General features: G+C 36.1%; 1 pseudogene; it reads right to left on the bottom strand.

Annotated features, from left to right (window-relative positions):
* Positions 1-378: 378 nt before the first annotated feature.
* LOC126007085 (spastin-like) overlaps positions 379-4,698 on the bottom strand; it is a 5,962-nt pseudogene continuing 1,642 nt past the window's right edge.

Raw genomic sequence — 4,698 nt, 5'->3', positions numbered from 1 at the left:
AATGGTTTATTAATCTTGTTTATTTTTTTCTTTTGTTTTTGTTTTTGGGCCACACCCAGCCGTGCTCAGGGGTTACTCCTGGCTATCTGCTCAGAAATAGCTCCTGGCAGGCATGGGGGACCATATGGGACACCGGGATTCGAACCAACCACCTTAGGTCCTGCATCGACTGCTTGCAAGGCAAACACGCTGTGCTATCTCTCCGGCCCCTTTTGTTTATTTTTTCAAAGAACCAACTTTTGCTTTCTCTTGATCATCTGAGTGTTTTTGGATTTCCATTACATTGATTTCTGATCTAAGCTTTGTTAATCCTTCTGCCTACATATTTTGTTTCATTTCGTTGATAGTTACTAATTTTTTCTTTAAAATAAAGTTAATATTCCGTTTGCATTGTAAATCTTATTTAAATTTGTTCTCAGATTTAACTTATAGGATGCAGAATAAAAAGAATGAAGAGTCCTATAAACTTAGGCTGGGTTTCTGTAGCTGGTAACTATTCTTTTTAGATGGCCTTTCTTTCTTGGAAAGTAAAATTGTCTGCAGCTTACACTTTTTTTTCCCTTAAACAGTGGTATCTCCAAAGCCCTTATTCCAATGTATGTATACTTCTAAGGTTTGTGGGCTCACATCTTTTTAAAGAATTCAGTGAAGTCAGCCAATCGAATATTTCTCATCTTACTGGCAGACATGTTCTTCATTTGTTCTTGTTTCAGTTCCCGAATAGGACCCAGTGCTGCATCTTTTGCTAAAGCTGTTAGATCACTTCCTGAGTATCCATCAGTCATTCTAGCAAGCTGTGCGAGCTCTTTTTGGGTTAGTGGGCTTCCTTGTTTACACAAAAAATTGTTTAAGTAAAAGCAGCCTCGTCTCCTCATTTGGCAAAGAGACATACACTCATTTGATAAAACGCCTGAGCACAGCCTCGTCGAGCTCCTGCGGCCTGTTGGTGGCGCCCATTACGAGGACATCGCGAGCAGACTGGACGCCATCAAATTCTATGAGAAATTCTGTCTTGAGTCGCCGACTGGCATCGTGTTCCCCTTCCCTCCTCTCACACAGGAGGCTGTAGACCTCATCTATAAAAATGATGAAAGGCTGAAGCTCCCGAGCCACAGCAAAAAGAGCTCTCACCAATTTCTCTCCTCCCATATGTTTCAAAGTCAAACTTGCAGCACTTATGTTAAAGAAAGTTACATTAGATTCTGCAGCTACTGCTTTTGCCAGCATTGTTTTGCCATTTCCAGGTGAACCAAAGAGTCACAATCCTCAGGCCGGAGCTCTAAGTCCTGTGAATAACTCAGGCCTAGAGAAGGAAGAATCACAATTTCTTGCAATGCCTGTTTTGCCAACTTCTGGCCAGCTATATCATCAAACTTGACAGCTGTTCCATTGTCCACAATTTCATTCATAATAAGGTTAGCAAGATTGCTGTCCACATTCCAAAAGTTCTTCAAGTCTTTCTTTTTACGAGCAGCAGTTGTAGGGGTAGAAGGTTTATTCATTCTGTTTCCTTTTGCAGTATTCTTCTGAAGGGCAGGTGCAGTCCCATGTCCCTGCCTCTCTCCAGACACCATGGACAGTCCGCTGTAACTAGGTGCTTGGTGATGGCCCGACAGGTCCGTAGATCCCATTTTTCTCACTGTTTTCGAACGAGGCAGGGAATTACTAGTGTGAAATAAGGGGTCTTTTCTTTTCGGAACAGCTCCGCTTTCTAGAAGTTGTAAACGGTCCTTGGCCATCACCAGATTCGTCATCATTTTAGCTTGAAGGCGTCTAGCTTTTTCACACTGTTCACCTTTTCCCGTAACTGTGACAGCTATTCCTTTTTCCAGTTCTTCAATGCCTTTCTTATACCATTCCACAGCTTTCTCCTTTTGTCCCTGGTTGTCCTCGTCGATGCGCAGGGCAAGCGAGATGCACTCGAAGGTGAGCTTGTGGAAGGCGTGCACACGGTCGGCCTCCCTGGTGGGGGGCACCTATAGTTTCTAATTTTATGAGCTATCTCATTAAATTATTTATGTAGGCATCTTCCTGATATGTGCTTGCAAACTATACATATTTCTCTGAGTGCTGCTTTTGCTGTGTCCCACAAATTTTGATAATTTGCTGCTGCATTTGCATGTTTCCAGTAATGTTTTCATCTTCTCTTTGATTTCATCTCTGACCCACTGGTTGTTCAGTACTGAGCTGTTTAAATTCTAGGTTTTTAAGTGTTTCTCTGTGTCCCTTTGTAGTTCACTACTAATTTCAGTGCATTTGATCTGAGAAGGTTGTCTGTACAATTTCTATCCTCTTGATTTTATGGAGGTACGTTTCATGGGCCAGCCTGTGGTCTATTTTAGAGAACAACCCATTGTTCATTGGAGAAGAATGTGTAATCCAGTTTTCTGTAGATGTTGCACATATACCTTGGTTATTATGAAATGTCCATCTTTGTCACTTACAGCTTTATTAAGTCTAAATTTTGTGTCATCTGATATTAATATAGCCAGTCCAATGTTTCCTTCTTTCTTTCCCCTTTCTTTCTTTCTTTCTTTCTTTCTTTCTTTCTTTCTTTCTTTCTTTCTTTCTTTCTTTCTTTCTTTCTTTCTTTCTTTCTTTCTTTCTTTCTTTCTTTCTTTCTTTCTTTCTTTCTTTCTTTCTTTCTTTCTTTCTTTCTTTCTTTCTTTCTTTCTTTCTTTCTCTCTCTCTCTCTTTCTTTCTTTCTTTCTCTCTTTCTCTCTTTCTTTCTCTCTTTCTCTCTTTCTTTCTTTCTTTCTTTCTTTCTTTCTTTCTTTCTTTCTTTCTTTCTTTCTCTTTTCTTTCTTTCTTCTTTTCTTTCTTTCTTTCTTTCTTTCTTTCTTTCTTTCTTTCTTTCTTTCTTTCTTTCTTTCTTTCTTTCTTTCTTTCTTTCTTTCTTTCTTTCTTTCTTTCTTTCTTTCTCTTTTCTTTCTTTCTTCTTTTCTTTCTTTCTTTCTTTCTTTCTTTCTTTCTTTCTTTCTTTCTTTCTTTCTTTCTTTCTTTCTTTCTTTCTTTCTTTCTTTCTTTCTTTCTTTCTTTCTTTCTTTCTTTCTTTCTTTCTTTCTTTCTTTCTTTCTTTCTTTCTTTCTTTCTTTCTTTCCTTCCTTCCTTCCTTCCTTCCTTTCTTCTTTCTTTCTTTCTTTCTTTCTTTCTTTCTTTCTTTCTTTCTTTCTTTCTTTCTTTCTTTTTCTTTCTTTCTTTCTTTCTTTCTCTTTCTTTCTTTCTTGCCTGACTTCCTTCTTTCTTTCTTTCTTTCTTTCTTCCTTCCTTCCTTCCTTCCTTCCTTCCTTCCTTCCTTCTTTCTTTCTTTCTTTCTTTCTTTCTTTCTTTCTTTCTTTCTTTCTTTCTTTCTTTCTTTCTTTCTTTTCTTTCTTTATTTCCTTCTTTCTTTCTTTCCTTCTTTCTTTCTTTCTTTCTTTCTTTTCTTTTCTTTCTTTCTTTCTTTCTTTCTTTCTTTCTTTCTTTCTTTCTTTCTTTCTTTCTTTCTTTCTTTCTTTCTTTCTTTCTTTCTTTCTTTCTTTCTTTCTTTCTTTCTTTCTTTTTTTCCTTCTTTCCTTCCTTGCTTCCTTCCTTCCTTCGTGCCTTCCTTCTTTCTTTCTTTCTTTCTTTCTTTCTTTCTTTCTTTCTTTCTTTCTTTCTTTCTTTCTTTCTTTCTTTCTTTCTTTCTTTCTTTCTTTCCTTCCTTCCTTCCTTCTTCCTTCTTCCTTCCTTCCTTCCTTCCTTCCTTCCTTCCTTCCTTCTTCTTTCTTCTTTCTTTCTTTCTTTCTGTCTGTCTGTCTGTCTGTCTGTCTGTCTTTCTTTCTTTCTTTCTTTCTTTCTTTCTTTCTTTCTTTCTTTCTTTCTTTCTTTCTTTCTTTCTTTCTTTCTTTCTTTCTTTCTTTCTTTTCTTTTTTCTTTCTTTCTTTCTTTCTTTCTTTCTTTCTTTCTTTCTTTCACAGCATCACTTTTTGATTTTGGTAACAGGATGATGTTAGCTTCATGAAAACTATTTGGGAGTATTACTATTTCTTCAATTTATGTGAAGAGCCTGAAAAGGATGGATAGGAGGTCCTCTTGAAAGGTTTGAAATAATTTATTAGTGAACCACCTGCGCCTGGGCTTTTGTTTTCACAAAGATTTTTTATGACCATATTAATTTCCTCAATAATTGAGGGTCATCCTGGTCCAACCATAGAAGATGATAAAAATCCAAAATTTATCAATTTCTTCAGGTTCTCTTGTTTTGTGCCATAGAGCTTCTCAAAGTAGTCTCATTATATTTTGAATCTCTGTGGTATCTTTAGTGATCTCCTCATTTTCATTTTTAATCTGCTTTATTAAGTATCTCCCTCCCTTTCTTTGTGAATTTTGATAGTGTTTTGATAGTGATCTTGTTGACTTTTTTCAAAGAAATAACATTTGCTTTTATTGATTTTTTGAGTATTTTTTGATTTCCAATTTATTACTTTCTGTTATAGGCTTTGTTTTTTCCTCCATTTACTTATTTTTGGTTCATTTTGTTGATCAATTTATAATTTTATAAGTTTTCAAAGTTATTTATGTAGGCCCCTTCTTCCTTTCTGATGTTTGCTTGCAAAGTTATAAACTTTCCTCTTAGTTCTGCTTTTGCTGTTCCCACAAATCCTATTAATTTGTGTCTTCATTTCATTCGTTTTCAGGAATCTTTTGATTTTATCTTTGATTTTATCTCTGACCCAC

This window comes from Suncus etruscus, chromosome 4 (assembly GCF_024139225.1).
Source record: "Suncus etruscus isolate mSunEtr1 chromosome 4, mSunEtr1.pri.cur, whole genome shotgun sequence".
Lineage (NCBI taxonomy): Eukaryota > Metazoa > Chordata > Mammalia > Eulipotyphla > Soricidae > Suncus > Suncus etruscus.
Note: the sequence above shows the minus strand (reverse complement) of the source record. Positions and strands in the feature narration are given on the sequence as shown.